The sequence below is a fragment of the Panicum virgatum genome, chromosome 6K (genome assembly GCF_016808335.1).
Source record: "Panicum virgatum strain AP13 chromosome 6K, P.virgatum_v5, whole genome shotgun sequence".
Taxonomy (NCBI): domain Eukaryota; kingdom Viridiplantae; phylum Streptophyta; class Magnoliopsida; order Poales; family Poaceae; genus Panicum; species Panicum virgatum.
Window position 1 is genome coordinate 22,877,281 of NC_053141.1, and position 18,282 is coordinate 22,895,562.

An 18,282-nucleotide genomic window follows, 5' to 3' on the forward strand; every position below is an offset into this window, starting at 1 on the left:
GCTATAACACACTCTGGTCCTTTTAATTAATTTGATTAATGGTTTACTTGAACTTAATTCTAAGAGTGGCCCTCTGTGTGGATGAGTGGCTCACGTCTCGTTAAAAGATGTTTTTGTAGAAACATGGTTTAGGGGGCCAGCACGGTGCTTAGTGCTTGGTTGGCCACTCTCCATAAGGACCGGTTCATAGAGCGACAACCTAGGACAACAGCGCTACCACAAGGCTAGAATGGGATAGACTTGGCTTACTAATTAGGTCTTTTTGGTTTGGAGTAACTTACCTGCGGGGCAAGAGTAGTAAGCTTCAATGGTCCCTGCTCCTCCGGCTTGGTCTGTGCTTGGATTGCGCTCCTGTGCTTGTACCCCCGTGAGGTGGGCCCCATCGTCGCTGACCTATCTCTCGCGGTTACGCCTTACTAACGAGATTCTTTGTAACGGCCTCGTAGTGAGTCGCTAGTCATCTCACCTAAGGAAGTGTGATGAGCAACTGGCGTAGCTCACGACTTGTGGGTAAAGATGTGCAACCTCTGCAGAGTGTAAAACTGGTATACTAGCCGTACTCACGGTTATGAGCGGCCCAGATCCTCCTTTTGATTAGTGAAGTTATCTCCTTCCGACGAGGGAGGTGCTTCTCGGGGTTTACCTTGGTGGCTTGGTTTTGGCTTGGTTTCTCAGTAGTGACATGATTAAGCTTGATTAATTACTATGTAACTGGGTTAATGGTAATTCATCAACTCGTAGTAAATAGCTTTAATAAAATTTTGCCAAGATTAAAAGCTAATGCAGTTCAGTCAGCCAACCTTAGAGCCTCATAGTTTGTGTTATACTTGTTGAGTACAAGTTGTGTACTCACCCTTGCCTCTTCTCTATCTTTTTCCTCTTGGCTACGCTACTGCTGCTCAGTTCCTGCCGACACGAGGGAGTTCGTCCAGCGCTACCAGGACTACGAGGACTTCTAGGTGTTCGTCTCCCAGTCGACGTCCCTGTGGCGCCCTGCTTCAGCTTCGGAGAGCTTTACTCGTATTTTTGTACTTCGCTTCCGCTGTATCTGACATTTTGTCATTATTGTAATAAATAACATTCGTATTCGCTTTAATATGTCTTTTTACGTGATATGTGCTATGATATACTGTTCATTCTGTTGTATATACTTTTGACTTGATCCTGGCACGTATATGATTGCTCGGTTTATGTCCTTTTATAAACCGGGTGTTACAGAGTGGTATCAAAGCCGTATCGACTGTAGGACGAAGCCTAGATAGAACTGGTCGAGTTTTAGGACTTCTTCTCTCTAATCCTTGCTTGCTGCAACTATTTTACAATTATACCCCTTGACTTCTATGACTTTTTACCCTTCTTGCCTTGATTTCTCTCTCTGAAGAATAGTTTTCGTAGATTTTGGCCTGAATCAGTCATCTGACCACCATGAGTTAGTTAGGTGACCCTTTTATAATAATACGATAGCACGCTCTGCGACGCGTTGTGTTAGTCGAGTCGTGTGTTAAACTCGGCTAAGTCGTGAAATTGTCTGCTTGTTATTATGCTTCATGCTTGATTTGGATTTTTGACTGATTGCATAGCCTAGTAGTTTAAATTTGTTTAAAGAAAATCACTCAGATGTTAAAGTTAACTAATTAATAAAATGAGTTAGATCGTTGGGGGTAAAACAGTCAACTCTATCCTGTCTACTTTATCATGGCTGAGTCTTTTTCTGCAAAGGGTTATCATATTCATCTGAATTCATTCCTACAATATCCTTACTCGTGAAATCTTTTGTTCAAATCAGATGGTGAACACCAGGAGCACCGGTTCCGGTTCTGGCCAGCAGCAGGGTCAGAACAACCAGGGTACCGGGATCCCGATGCCTCCGCCTTTGACTCCGGAGCAGTACTTCCAGCTCCAGATGCAGATGATGGCTACCCTGAACAACACGGTTCAGGCTCTTCAGCAGGCTCACACTCAGCCTCCGCTTCCTCCACCGCCGCAGCCTCGCGACAGGCGTGCTGAGTTCCTGAGGGGTCACCCGCCGACGTTCTCTCACACGTCCGACCCTCTTCAGGCTGACGACTGGCTCCGTGCAGTGGAGCGTCAGCTGGACATCGCCCAGTGCGATGATCGTGAGCGAGTTCTGTACGCAGCAGGACAGCTGCGAGGGGCAGCTCTGGACTGGTGGGAGTCCCACCCAGTTCATGACCGTGAGTCTCTCACCTGGCTCCAGTTCAGGGAGCGTTTCCGCAGCCACAACGTCCCAGCGGGCGTTATGAAGATGAAGCAGAAGGAGTTCCTTGCACTGAAGCAGGTAATCTTAAATATAATCATTTAGCGGTTTCTTTTGAGCTAAAGCCCCTTGTTCTATCCTTATGAATCTTGAGTTAATCTTCCGATATCTATCTGTCTTTGTGAATTCAGGGGACTATGTCGGTCACGGAGTATCGTGATCGCTTTCTTCAGCTGGTTCGCTACGCCCCTGCCGATGTTGCGGATGACCGCAAGAAGCAGGAGCACTTCATGGAGGGTCTTGAGGACTATCTCCAGTACGCGCTGCTCAACCTCCGCTTCGACGACTTCAACCATCTGGTTGACAGCGCGCTCAACACTGAGCATAAGCACCTGGAGATGGAGGACAAGAAGAGGAAGATTGTCCCCGTTGCTTCCGGCAGCAACACTCGCCCTCGACTCCAGCAGCCCCAGCAGTACCAGCAGCAGTACCGGCCTCCCCAACAGTACCAGCCGAGGCCACAGCAGTACCCGCCTCGACAGCAGCAGGCAGGTCAGGGCCCGAGGTTACCGGCACCTCCGGCTCGTACTGCTCTACCAGCTCCACCGGCACCGCAGGCTCCACGTCCGGCAGCTCCTACCGGACAGCAGGCTCAGGGACCTCCTCGCACCTGCTTTCATTGCGGCCAGCCGGGGCACTACGCCAACGCTTGCCCCCGGAAGGCGCAGGCGGGACAGCAGGGGCGCCCAGCTCAGCCCAGGGCGCCACTTCAGGGCAGAGTGAACCACGTGACGGCCGAGTCAGCGGCCGAGGCTCCCAACGTGGTTATTGGTACGTTCATGGTTAATTCATATCCAGCTACAGTGCTTTTTGATACTGGTGCTACACATTCCTTCATTACTCAGTCTTTTGTCGAGCATCATGGTATTCATACTAGCACATTAAAGAGGTGCCTGTTAGTATCTTCACCGGGTGGACAGTTGAGGTCTCACACTTACTGCTCGAGAGTCAGTGTTTCTTTGAGGGGAGTAGAGTTCTGTACTGATCTGATGGTGCTAGACACCAAGGGCATTGATGTAATTCTGGGCATGGAGACTCTGGCCAAATGGGGAGTTCAGATAGATTGTGCTCAGAGGACAGTCTTGCTATCAGCTTCCAGTGGCCAAGAGGTTGTTATCAGTGCAGTAGAGCCTTCGGGATTTCTTCATCAGATGGAGGCTAGACCCACGGACGGTATTCGCGTGGTGTCTGAATTCCCGGATGTCTTTCCGGATGATCTGCCAGGTATGCCGCCTGAACGCGCCATTGAGTTTTGTATTGATCTCTTGTCTGGCACAGCTCCTATTGCAAAGCGGCCCTATCGTATGGCACCTATAGAGCATGAAGAAGTTAAGAAGACTATTGATGAGTTGCTAGCCAAGGGCTATATCCGTCGCAGCTTCTCTCCTTGGGCTTTTCCATTATTGCTGGTAGATAAGAAGGATGGCTCGAAGAGGATGTGTGTGGATTATCGGGAGCTGAATGCAGTCACTATCAAGAACAAGCATCCACTGCCCCGTATTGAGGATCTCTTCGATTTGCTTTGGGGTGCTCGTATATTCTCGAAGATTGATCTTCGTTCGAGATATTTTCAGCTGAGGATCCGTCCTAGGGATATTCCGAAGACGGCATTCACCTGCAAGTATGGGCTATATGAGTATACAGTCATGTCCTTCGGCTTGACTAATGCCCCGGCTTACTTCATGCATCTGATGAACATGGTCTTCATGGATTATCTGGATGTCTTCATGGTGATCTTTATTGATGATATTCTGATCTTCTCCAAGACAGAGGAAGAGCATGAGAAGCATTTGAGGCTCGTATTGCAGAGACTGAGAGAGCATCAGTTGTATGCCAAGTTCAGCAAGTGCGAGTTCTGGATTGACGAGGTTCCATTCCTCGGTCATGTTATCTCTCAGGGAGGCATTGCTGTTGATCCGAGCAAGGTGAAGGATGTGCTAGAGTGGGAGACCCCGCAGACAGTAAAGGAAGTCAGGTCTTTCTTGGGCTTAGCTGGATATTATCGGAGGTTCATTGAGAATTTCTCCAAGATCGCGAAGCCTTTGACTTCTTTGCTGGAGAAGAATGTGGCTTTCGTATGGACTGATGAGCGTCAGAGAGCCTTTGATGAGCTGAAGAAGAGGTTGACTACGGCGCCAGTCTTGACTCTGCCAGACCAGACGAAGAAATTCACGGTATATTGTGATGCTTCGAAGGATGGTCTTGGGTGTGTTCTGATGCAGGAGGGCAGAGTGATTGCTTATGCTTCACGGCAGTTACGCCGGCATGAGCTGAATTATCCTACTCATGATCTTGAGTTAGCCGCAGTTGTGCATGCTCTGAAGATTTGGAGGCATTACTTGTATGGGCAGCGGTGTGATATCTACACTGATCACAAGAGCCTCAAGTACATTTTCACGCAGAATGAGCTGAACATGCGACAGAGAAGATGGCTAGAGTTGGTCAAGGATTATGATCTGGAGATTCACTATCATCCGGGCAAGGCCAATGTTGTAGCAGATGCTCTGAGCAGAAGAAGTTATGTCAACATGGCCGTGGCTTTCCAGATGCCTCCAGAGTTATGTGAGGAGTTCGAGCAGTTGAGTCTGGGCTTCTTGCATCATACTTCCAGTGCAGCATTTGAGGCAGTACCGACTCTAGAGTCAGAGATCAGGCAGCATCAGAAAGATGATGAGAAGCTGCAGGAGATTCGTGAGTTGCTCAAGAAGGGCAAGGCCCCACATTTTAGAGAGGATGATCAGGGTACCTTGTGGTACAAGAACCGGATCTGTGTGCCAGATGTGAAGGATCTTCGGAAGTTGATTCTGAGTGAGGCCCATGATACAGCTTACTCTATTCATCCGGGCAGCACGAAGATGTACTATGATCTGAAGGAACGTTTCTGGTGGTATGGGATGAAGCGTTCAGTGGCAGAGTACGTGGCTATTTGTGACACCTGTCAGCGTGTCAAGGCTGAGCATCAGAGGCCAGCAGGTCTATTACAGCCTTTGAAGATTCCAGAGTGGAAATGGGAGGAAATCACTATGGACTTCATTGTTGGATTGCCTCGTACTCAGAAAGGGTACAACTCCATTTGGGTAGTAGTGGATCGATTGACGAAGGTTGCTCACTTCATTCCTGTGAACACTACTTACTCCGGTGCTAGACTTGCAGAGTTGTACATCTCTCGGATTGTCTGTTTGCATGGTGTGCCCAAGAAGATTATATCTGACAGAGGGTCTCAGTTCACTTCTCGGTTCTGGGAGCAGCTCCATGATTCGTTGGATACGAAGCTGTGCTTCAGTACGGATTATCACCCTCAGACAGATGGGCAGACAGAGAGAACCAACCAAGTGTTGGAGGATATGCTGAGAGCTTGTGCTATTCAGTATGGTACTAGTTGGGATAAGTGCCTGTCATATGCTGAGTTCTCATATAACAACAGCTATCAGGCTAGTCTGAAGAAGTCCCCCTTTGAGGCATTGTATGGCAGAAAATGCAGGACTCCTCTCTACTGGGATCAGATTGGTGAGAAGCAGCTCTTTGGCCCTGAGATCATAGATGATGCAGAGCAGATGGTTCAGGCTGTGCGAGAAAATCTGAGGATTGCACAAAGCAGACAGAAGAGCTATGCTGATGGCAAACGGAGAGACCTGACCTTCAGTGTCGGTGATTATGTATACCTAAAGGTGTCTCCGATGAGAGGGATCCGCAGATTTAATGTCAAGGGGAAGCTAGCACCTCGATATGTGGGGCCATTCAAGGTGCTAGAGCGGAAAGGCGAAGTTGCTTATCGCCTGGAGTTACCTCTCAGCCTCTCAGGAGTTCACGATGTTTTCCATATATCTCAGCTGAAGAGGTGTTTGCGAGTACCCGAGGAGCAGGCACCACTGGATGGAGTAGATGTGCAGGAGGACCTGACTTATACTGAGCATCCGGTGAAGATTCTGGAGACATCAGAGAGGGTTACTCGGAACAAGCGCATCAAGATGTGCAGAGTTCAGTGGAGTCATCACAGTGAAGCTGAGGCTACATGGGAGCGAGAAGATGAGCTGATGAAGACATATCCAGATCTCTTTGCTAGCCAGCCCAGCTAAATCTCGGGGACGAGATTTCTTTAAGGGGGTAGGGTATGTAACACCCTAATTTTAAATTCCAGCATTTAATAATAAATTTAATTGGCTTTATTTAAATTTCTAAGGTTTATTGTGTTTAGTATGGCATTTAATTCAATTTTGTTCCTTAAATAATTAAAATTCATCATAGGTTAATTTTGTTGTTGCATCATGCTGGAGCATTTTTTTCTTTTGTTGTGTGGTTAGGTTTTGAATTCAAATTAGTTTGAATTCAATTAGTTGTATTTGGTTAGAATTAGGAAGGAAAAGAAATAGAAGTATAGAAGAAAGCCTTAAACCCAAACCCAGAAAATCCAAAACCCAGTCCGGCCCACTACCTCAGCCCAAACTCGCGAGATCCAGCCCAACCCGACCGGCCCAGCTCGCCACCCCGCTCCTCTCCCCGTGGCCCAGCTGGCTCTCCCTGCCAGCCCGCTCCCCGCTGCCAGCCCAGCAAGCCGCACGGGCCTGCTCCACCACTCCCTCAGCACCCGGCCTGCCCCGCACGCCGCTTCCACGCCGCGCCGGCCCGCTTTCCGCCCCTGACACCCCGGGCCCCAGCGTCAGATCTCCTTCCCCTTCCTTTCCCCCTCCGCGCAACTGCAGCGCCCGGGATGACCGGCGAGATCGCCGGGATCCCCTTCTCACTGCTCCGCGCCGCAATCCCCGCCCTGCTCCCTTTAATTTGTGCCCGCGGACCCTCCTGCGCACCTACCTTTCCACGCCATCGCCGCCACCGCACTCTGACCACCCCGCCGCCTTGCTCCGCCGTGTGAAGCACCTCTGCGCTGCCGTGTACCGGTGTTCCGCAGCACCTCCTCCACTGCGAGCCGACTCCACCGCTCTGCCTCGGGTCCAGGACCTCCATCGCGCTCTCCTTCCACGACATCAGCCCCGCGCGCACGAGAACCCCAAGTGCAAGCCCCGTCGAGCCGCGCCTGCACCGCCGGATTTCCGCCGCTGCACCGCCGATCTCCGATGCCCGCACGTCCCTGCCGCACCACGCGTTGGTGAGGCACCTTCCCGAGCTTGTTTCCCTTCCTCCCTCCCTCTGCGCGTGTGAGGATTACCTCGCCGTTGTTGGGCAGGGCCGCCACGCCGTGGTTGAACCGCCGCCCTACAGTGCCATAGGCCGTGTTAGACACCAAGGTAGTTCCCCCGTGCTACATTGTTGCTCCCAGTAGCAAAGCCTGACCCAATTAGGGCTGGAACCGCGTTAGCACGGCTCACCGGCGACCTAGGGCCGCCCTTCACTGCGGCATGCCACACGCGGGCTCTGACCCGCTCCCTCGAGTGCCCAGAAGGGTTCGCTGTCGTGCGTACTCCCTTACCGGCCAAACCTCACTCGAGATTGAAGCCCAGAACACCAGAAACACCGAACTCCGGCGAGCAGCGACCCGCGCCGCCGCGAAACAGAGTCGCCGGCGCGTTCCGCCGCCGCCGTCACCCGCGAATCACCCAGCCGCCCGATCTGAGATCGACGTCCATGATTAGAACCCGAAGCCCTCAGATCTGAGCCGCCGGATCGAGAATCAGCGGATCAGATCTAAACATACCCCTTCGCCTGGCCTCTTTGCAAAAGAGACCCTACATTTTCCCGAAATCGACCCGCGGTCCTAGGCAGTTCAAAAATAATTGCAGTTGTGCCCAGATTTTTAACAGATACCCCCCTGGCTTTTCTCAAAATAGAACCCGCCATCCAGGTTAGGTCTTTTTGTGAGTTAGACCCTAGAGTTTCAGTTTAATTACGTTTAAGTCCTCGGTTTTAGCAGAAAACCCCCTGGAACTTCAGTTTTCTTACAAATAAGCCCCTAGAACTTGTTTTTAGCCTAGAAAATGCGTTTTAGCTCCGTTTTTAGCGTTCTTTATATCCACGCGATCGTTGTAACGCGTAGAATAGTTCTAGAAGTAGTTTTGTGCGCTGTTTTCATGTATTGTTGTACTGTTCCTTAATTCTGAGAGTGGCCCTCTGTGTGGATGAGTGGCTCACGTCTCGTTAAAAGATGTTTTTGTAGAAACATGGTTTAGGGGGCCAGCACGGTGCTTAGTGCTTGGTTGGCCACTCTCCATAAGGACCAGTTCATAGAGCGACAACCTGGGAGTCCAGCGCTACCAGGACTACGAGGACTTCTAGGTGTTCGTCTCCCAGTCGACGTCCCTGTGGCGCCCTGCTTCAGCTTCGGAGAGCTTTACTCGTATTTTTGTACTTCGTTTCCGCTGTATCAGACATTTTGTCATTATTGTAATAAATAACATTCGTATTCGCTTTAATATGTCTTTTTACGTGATATGTGCTATGATATACTGTTCATTCTGTTGTATATACGTGTGACTTGATCCTGGCACGTATATGATTGATCGGTTTATGTCCTTTTATAAACCGGGTGTTACATTAGCCCGGGAGCCTGGTGGCCCGAAAATGTTTAAATAGGGTTTGATAATGGATAACATAGTATTTAAACGGGCCTATCGTGCTACCCATCGGGCCGATCGGGCCGCCCTTTTTCGGGCCGTGCCTGGACGCGTCCATGGGCTGACAGTGAGGCCAAGGCACGGCCCGGCTATCGTGCCCGTGCCGGCCCGAGTCCAATAATATTCGGGCCCGTGCCGTGCTCGGGTCGGGCTAATATGGGCCGGGCTTCGGGCCCCCATGGGTATCGGGCCAAATGGCCATCTATACTTTTGAGCCTCTGTTCCCGTGACTTTTGAGCCTCTGTGGGCCGTCCGTGACTCAACCCTAACCCTCCTTCTCCTTCCTTCCCTGTGCGCCGCGCGCCACCACCACCATGTGCCGCCGCCGCCGCACCCCGGAGCTGCTGCCGCGCGCGGGCTCCCTTCGCCATCACCACCCGCCATCTCCGCGGGGGCTTCGCGACGCGCGCCCCTTGCACCGCCGCCGCCGCCGCCTGCGACCTCCGCCCTGTGCTGCGCGCCTTGCACCACCGCAGCTCTGCCCTGCGCATGCCATCGCCGCCGTTGTGCCTCCGTGCGCTCGCCGGAGCCCCAGCCGGCACTAGAGAAGGTGAGGATTTTTTTTTGACATTAAACATTTCAATATATTGATTCAATATTTTTCATATATTAGTTCAACATTTACAAAATGTTGATTCAATATTTTCAGAATATTAGTTCAATATTTTTGAAATATGGTTTAATATTTTTTAAAAAATAAATCATTAATTAAATTTTAATGGGCTACAAGACATACACGAGACATACACGAGTCCCCAATTCCTCCCGTCTCCTCTCACCCTGCCACTTCACCTCCGGCCGCCGCCCCGCTCCTCGCCTCCCCTGCCCCCTTCCATCCCGCGCACATCGTCGCCATCCCGCGCGCTGCCAAAGCGTGGGCCTCAGCGAGCGGGAGTAGCGCTCGGCGAGGTAGGTGGCCTCGGCCGCGAAATCGCGGCGCCGGTCGGCCTCGTCCGCCAGCGCGAGGTGCCCCTCCGCAGATGCTAAGGACGTAGACGCGGTGGTGAACAACATAGCGGCGGCGGATCCAGGTTCAGTTGCGCTCCTCCTTCATCCCCTTCTCACAATCTCCTGTGCATCGTCCCTTCCTCCTCTCATCCCCCTTTACTTTCTTGCTAGGGTTCTACTCCGGCATGGGCGTCGCGCAGGGAATCCGTGGCACTGCAGCAATCGGAAGACGCGGGCGCGCGGCTCCCCCACCCCCCCCCCCCCCCCCGTGGTGGGGCCTCCCGGCTAGATTAGCGCTGGGTTCTCAACTCCTGCAGATGCTCCTTGGCGGCAGCTTCTAGGCGGCGAGATGCTCCACCGCGGGTATGTCATCTACACGGTGAGAGCTCCTTGACAACCCCTTTATCGAGCTCTTCTGTAGCAAGTGAACACCCCTCCTGCTCCCTGTTGGCTGCCTGGCCCCTCTAGATCCAGCTCGCCAAGGTGCTGAAGCCATTGGTTTGATTTGGCTCTTGCCACAGCAGGTGAATTGTAGTCGGGACTTTACTACTGCTAGAGGGATTGAATTATGCTCGAGGTGGGTTGTGCTTGAATCGACTGATGGGGATGGGACTGGAGCTTGTTATTGGAAGCTGGTACTCATTACAGGCTTACCTGCAGTGCACATGTTCGATGTTTGCCTGAGAGAGCATGGTTGATTAATTTAGAGTTAGTTTCCTTCATGATTTGCTTTGTATTGCCACAAAGGTGCCCATTCATATATGATCAGTTTTGCCCTGTTTGTATAAAGTCAGTAACTTTATACATGTCCACTTTCTGTTGGATGAACACTACAAGAAATAAATGCGTGATTCTTTGTTGAACTGGGCTCTGATCATCTATATAGGTATAGCAGTAGTCATTTATAGATATACCTGTACAAAATGGCGCATTCAATTTCTATTTCACTTAGCTCATCCCTATATATGTCTAGTGTGCCTTATGCTAAGTTTAAACTTGGCTTCCTTTATTACTTGTTCAAAATTCCCTTTTATTAATTTATCTGATATCCAATTTCTAAGTAATGGTATTTTAATTCTATTATGTCAAAAAAAAAGTAGTTGTACGCCTCGAATACGCGGAACTTAGATGCTAAACGTTTTGTACGCTTTGTGCTTTGCAATGAAGCGGGGGTAACCTTTTGTCTAAAAAAAAGTAGTTGTGATATTTATATCAAAAGTTGTCTCTTCTTTCAGTTAGCATCAAGTCCACTGAGAATATAGCCTTATGTGCTTCCGATTTGTACAGGTATTAGTTACTACTGCAGCTGTGTTTGTACTTATATGCGGAGCTGATAAAGCTCCTGAAGAATCCCTCAAGAAGACCATTGAAGTGGACATGCTGCTTGATATGGTGAGTGATGCAAATGCTAGAGAGGTAAATGCGATTTATATCTTCAATCTGCCATGTAATTAGATCACAGTGCCCTTTTTGAACTATGATGTTATGTGGGGAAGGCACTATGTTCGGCTGCAAAGAAAGTGGCAGGTTAAGCCACATGTATCTTTTATTTATTTGGCAAGTTAGATTCGGTTAGCTAATATGGTTAATAGATCGGTTTGTTAGGATTTGGTGTCCTATGCTTGTACGTGAGGCAACCCAGCCGGGTATATATCTGGTCGTGTAAACTCTAATTGGCAAGCAATGAAATTGGCAAGCAATGAAATTATCTTTCTCTCCCATCTAATCTACAAGCGTGGAGCAAGGGGGACTTGATCCCTCTCCTCTATCGTCTCTACCCTAGCCATTACATTGGTATCAGACGTCCAGCGATCCTTCACCATGGGTGACGCCGCCAACAAGTCGGCAGCCGATGCCGCGACGGCCGCAGAACAGGAACACCGAGAGCTCATGGCTGCTCTCCTCAAGAAGTTCGACATCCTCGACAAGCTTGGAGAGTGACTCGACCGCATCGAGTCCACACAGAAGCAGATTGTCCTCCACGCCCAAGGTCCGGAGATCCTTCAGCAGTGCAAAGAGGGACCCCTAGGCCACACCCTCTTCCACAAGTTGGATTTCCCAACGTTCGACGGCACGGGCGATCATTTGCCTTTCCTCAATCGCTGCGAACATTACTTCCGAGGTCAGTGTACCCTGGAGGAAGAATAAGTCTGGCTGGCGGCACTCCATCTTCATGGGCCAGCGCAGCAGTGGTACAAGAGGCTAGAGCGGGACGAAGGCGTTCCATCGTGGCGGCGCTTTGCCACCCTTCTGGACATGCATTTCGGTCCACCCCTCCGATCGAATCCGCTCGGCGAATTGGCGGCTGTCGCCGCTGCAACACCATCGCCGGTTACCAAGAACGCTTCCTGGCGCTCCTCACTCACGCCGGTCCCCTCACGGAAGCTTAGCAGATCCAGCTCTTCACGGCGGGGTTAGGCGAACCCCTCAGCATCGACGTGCAGCTCCAGGGGCCTCAGTCATTGAAGGTCGCCATGAGCCTATCACGGGCATATGAACGACACGAGCAGATCACAGCGCCTTCCCCCGCGCTGGCCGCTTCGCTACTCCACAACTGCGCGGTCTCCTCCTGAGCCCGCCAACTCCGGCGACCACGTCACAGGGCTCTACCTCGACCCCGCCCTTGGCGTTACCTGCGCCAACGCCCGGGACTGTCACGGTGGCTGGACGCACCGTGCGCCGCCTCTCGCCGGCCGAAATTGAGGAACACCGCCGCAATGGCCAATGCTTCAATTGTGATGAGAAGTACATCCGTGGCCACAACAGAATTTGCGCGCGCCTCTTCACCATGGAGGTGGCCGACCACGAGGACGACAAGCCTGCAACCGATGACGATATTGAGCCGCCGCCGCAGATCTCCCTCCATGCGATCGCGGGGCTCCGTACCCGTGACACCATGCAAGTCATCGCCCAGCTGGGCCACGTCACGGTGACCGCCCTGCTTGACTCCGGTTCCACCCATAACTTCGTGTCAGAGGCGGTCGCAGCGCACACAGGCTTGTGCTTCATCCCGCGCATCGATCTGGCTGTCACGGTCGCCAACGGCGATCGCGTTCGCTGCCCTGGAGTCTTTCGTGATGCTGCATTCTCCATCGACGGCGAACCGTTTCGCGCCGATGTCTACGTGCTACCACTGGGCGGCCACGACATGGTTCTCGGGACAGACTGGCTGGCCACACTGGGGCCGACTCTTTGGGATTTTGGCCGCCACACCATGTCCCTCTGGCGTTCCAACAGACGCGTCCGTTGGCGCGGCGTGCCCGGCACGGGCAGCGCCCAACTCCATACTGTCCATGCACGTGACCTGCTGGATCTTCTCTTGGACGAGTTCGCCGATGTCTTTGCCACTCCAGTCGGGCTCCCTCCACCACGTTCCAGAGATCACTCCATCCAACTCCTGCCGAGTACAGCGCCCGTGGCCGTCTGCCCCTACAGATATCCTCAGCTGCAGAAGGACAAACTGGAACGTCAATGTCGCGCCATGGAGGCTCAGGGCCTCATCCGCCGCAATTCCTCGCCGTTTTCGGCACCAATTCTCCTTGTCAGGAAGGCCGATAGCACTTGGCGCCTATGTGTGGATTACAGAGCCCTCAATGAGCGCACAATGAAGGACAAATTCCCAATTCTAGTTGTGGAAGAGCTCCTGGACGAGTTGCACGGCGCCTGATTCTTTGCCAAGCTCGACCTTCGCTCCAGGTATCATCAAGTGCGCATGAATTCGGTGGACATCGCCAAGACAGCTTTCAGAACACATGATGATCTCTACGAATTCCTCGTCACGCCCTTCGGCCTCACCAACGCGCCAGCAACGTTCCAGGCCTTGATGAATGATGTGCTGCGGCCGTTCCTCAGACAGTTTGTGCTAGTCTTCTTTGACGATATTTTGATCTATAGCGCAACTTGGGCTGAGCACTTGAGCCACATCCGTGCGGTCCTCACTGTCTTGCGCGAGCACCAGCTGTTCTTGAAGCGTTCTAAGTGCTCCTTTGGTGAGACATTTGTGGCCTACTTGGGACATGTGGTTTCTGGAGAGGGTGTCGCGATGGACGCCAACAAGGTTCAGGCTATCTTGGACTGGCCAACGCCATCGTCAATTCGAGCCCTTCGCGGGTTCCTTGGCTTGGCCAGGTACTACAGGTGCTTCATCAAGGATTTCGGCTCGATCGCAACGCCGCTCACCGCCTTGCTCAAGAAGGATGCGTTCCACTGGTCTCCGGAGGCAAACGTCGCCTTCAAGGCGCTCCAGTGCGCCCTCACATCGGTGCCAGTGCTGACTCTCCCAGACTTCTCCAAGCGCTTCCTCGTCGAGTGCGACGCTTCCAGCTCCGGCATTGGCGCGGTACTCCATCAGGATGGCGGCGCGATCGCCTTCTTCAGCCGCACCCTGCCCCCTCGCCACCGTGGACTTGCTGCATATGAGCGCGAGCTCATTGGCCTGGCTCAAGCAGTTTGCCACTGGTGCCCATATCTGTGGGGTTGCGCCTTCGTCGTCCGCACCGACCATCAGCCGTTGAAGTTCATCCTCGATCAACGACTGGCCACAATACCGCAACATCACTGGGTGAGCAAACTTTTGGGTTTTGATTTCGCAGTGGAGTACAAGCCAGGGCGGGCGAATGTCGTGGCGGATGCACTTTGTCACCGCGACACCGACATGCTCTCCGTGCACGCCGTGTCCGCGCCATCCTTCGACCTCCTGACGGTGTTCCGGTCAGCAGCTGTGACAGATGACACCTTGTGCAAGCTCCGGGAGCGGCTGGACGACGAACTAGGGGAACCGTGGCGCGTCATGGACGGACTGGTGACCTTCCACAACCGCCTGTATGTGCCTGCCACGTTCTCCCAGCCGCCGTCCATCCTCGTAGCGGTGCACGATGACAACCATGAAGGCGTCCAGCGAACACTTCATCGACTCCGCCGCGACTTCCATGTGGCCCGTGCCTGCATCGCCGTCCAGGACTTTGTCTGCGCCTGCATCGTCTGCCAGCGGAATAAGGTCGAACACCTGCATCCGGTCGGCCTCCGACACCCACTTCCTGTTCCATCGGCGGTCTGGCAAGACGTCAACATGGACTTCATTGAGGCTCTTCCCAAGATTGGCGGCAAGTCGGTCATCCTGACCATGGTGACCGCTTCTCCAAACACGCCCACTTTATTCCCCTTGGCCATCCATACACGACAGAATCGGTGGCACGTGTGTTCTTCGCCGAAGTGGTGCGTCTCCACGGAATTCTGGCATCCATCGTATCAGACCGTGACCCGGTGTTCACATCAGCCTTCTGGAGGGCGCTCTTTACCGCCTCAGGATCTAAGCTTCTCATGAGCTCGGCCTTTCACCCGCAAACAGAAGGCCACACGGAGGTGGTGAATATGACGATTGGCATGTACCTCCGGTGCATGACAGGCGACCGCCTGCGGCAGTGGGTTCGCTGGCTACCTCGGGCGGAGTATATCTACAATACGGCCTTCCACACCGTCCTCAAGGATACACCGTTTCGAGTGGTGTATGGCAGGGATCCTCCAAGCTTGCGCTCTTATGATCCTGTTGAAATCAGGGTGGCGGCCGTGGCCTAGAACATGGCCGAACGGGATGCTGTCATCGAAGAGGTACGTTTGCGCCTGGAACAAGCTCAGGCGGTCACCAAGGCCACGTATGATCGCTCTCATCGGCCACTTTCATTTGATGTTGGAGATTGGGTCTGGCTTCGTCTTCATCACCGGCCGCATGGATCTTTAGCGGACTCTGCAAAGGGTAAGCTGCGCCAATGTTTTTTTGGGCCTTGTCAAATCACGGAGAAGATCAACGACGTGGCATTCCGCCTCGCCTTGCCTCCGGGAACCCGCCTACACAATGCCTTCCATGTCGGTCTCCTGAAGAAATTTGTGGGCACTCCTGTGGTTCCTCCGTCACTGCCGCCAACACACAATGGTGCCATTGTCCCAGTTCCAGCTTAGGCGGTCAAGGCATGTCTCTACCGGGGTGTTCGTCAAATTTTGGTGCAGTGGGAAGGCCTTCCTCCTTCAGCTTGAGGACAAGTTGTTGCTCGAGAGGGGGGGGGGGGAGTGATGTTATGTGGGGAAGGCACTATGTTCGGCGTGCAAAGAAAGTGACAGGTTAAGCCACATGTATCTTTTATTTATTTGGCAAGTTAGATTCGGTTAGCTAATATGGTTAGTAGATCGGTTTGTTAGGATTTGTTGTCCTATGCTTGTACGTGAGGCAACCCAGCCGGGTATATATCTGGCCGTGTAAACTCTAATTGGCAAGCAATGAAATTATCTTTCTCTCCCATCTAATCTACAAGCGCGGAGCAAGGGGGACTTGATCCCTCTCCTCTATCGTCTCTACCCTAGCCATTACATATGATTGCTGTCCTAAATTGCAATATAATCCAGGGCTCGCACTATACATTTTCTTTTGACAAAGACTCACCTATAGATTTAATCCAATTTGAAAATTACTAGTCTGTACTATGCTCAGTTTTAGTTTGCTTCTGTGTTGCTTGTTCAAAATGTGTAGAGCCAAACTAAGGTTGATCAATAACTTGATCTGTAGAACAATTTTACAACTAACTTACATTATCAGATTGCTTGTAAAGCATGGTTTCACAAATGCAGAGAATTTTGCTTCCTGTAGAAACTAATTTCTTGTATCTCAGTTTAACTTTGCAAATGGCTTCTCTATTTTTCCTTTTCAGAAAGATAAGTTTGTTGCATGCTTGCAATTTTCAGGGAGAGATGTACAAAGATCAAGAACCAAGTGCATCGAATTTGTTTGAGTGCCTCTACAGAAAAAGAGAAATGATACACCTTATGTACAGATTGCCATTGCATGTTAGCTTTCAAATACAACCCATTGCAATTCTGGATGAAATTTTTTTATGTAATTTGATGTTGTATGTGATGAAATGCTCGATCAAACTTTATTTATGTGATGAGAAGTTAATTTCTTGTTGATATATCTTGGGTTGGGCTGAAATGATCATGCTATTTATATAGGCTGTGTAAATGAGGCCCAAATTGGCTCAGGCGCTTGCTACCACATCGTTGTCCATGTCAGCATACATGTGGCGCCATGTCATCACCACTTTCCATGTCACTATCATGTCGGCTGCCATGTCATCGACCACGTCAAATTACATGTCATCATTTCCATCCATGTCATAGCCATGTCAATAGCCATGTTATCCTCCATGTCATCAATGTATGATATAACAATTGAATTTGTGATGAAAATTATATTGTTTGTGACGTTTATTTGTCATAGAAAATGGGCTTGGGTTGGGCTTCGGGGGCCTGAAGACATTTTATGACGATTTCAAAATGTCATGGATCAAACAATCTGTGACGAAATTTTAAGGAACGTCACGAGGTGTAATCTGCGACGCTCAATATAAGACGCCATTTTAGATCGTCATAGATGTTTTATGACAGTTTTTAGTGATCTGTGACAAAATGTAATCGTTATGTATCAATAGATTTTTTGTAGTGTGTGCCCTTGCTTCTATAATAGGTGATTAATGTACACTCTGTCTGTTCATTCTATTTGTTGATTTTGCAGTTAATCAAATTATTTTAATTTGTAATGTAGATGAAGAACAAGAAATATCACGCGCAAGTATTAAGAGAGAGAGAGAGAAAGAGGTATGCTGAGATGCCGGCTCTGATCAAACAAGAAAATATAATGAAAATCAGTGAAGAAAGAATTCGGAAGAATAAATCTTTGCCAGGTATTTTTTTTAGCTTATCTTATTTCCAACTTTGCATCCAACAAAGGCTTTGCAGTTCTTGAAGCGTCATTATATTTGTAATAACATATAATGATGCTTTTATTAAATTATCATATAATTTATAATATAATCCAGCCTGAAAATAAATGTCATGTTTTGCATACAATTCCAGTTGAATAGATAAATACGCCTATTACTGGGACCTTACAATCTGCATTAACGCAACAACAATCTCAGCCATTAACTAGGGCGCGCACTAGAAATGTAGATCCAGAGGATCAGTTTGACTCGGGTTTATGGGAACCAGATGATCCGATGCATGGAGTTGAAGGTATGATTATATTGCTATAACATGCCTATCTATTCTTATATTTGATAATTAATAAGTAATGAATAATGAAGTGATTTGTTGTTTGTATATTTTATAGAAAATGATTTAGATCAACTAAACCTAGAGGATTACGGGCCTGCTGATATAGAGGACGATGAAGCACGTGTATTTCATCACCAGGGTTAGTTACTAATCCGAATGAAATAAATAATATTAATATATGTTTATTGATAAATAAACGATCCCTTATTTCACTGTATACACAGATTTCTAGTACGAGTATGCTATGGATGCTGATATTAGGTACAGAGATTCGGATCTGTATGATGCAGTGTACAAGGATCTGCCAAAGAAACACAGTGTTCTGAAAAAGGCAAAAAACTGTCAATTCTGCCATGCAATGAGATTCCCAGGTGAAGGGCCTACCTT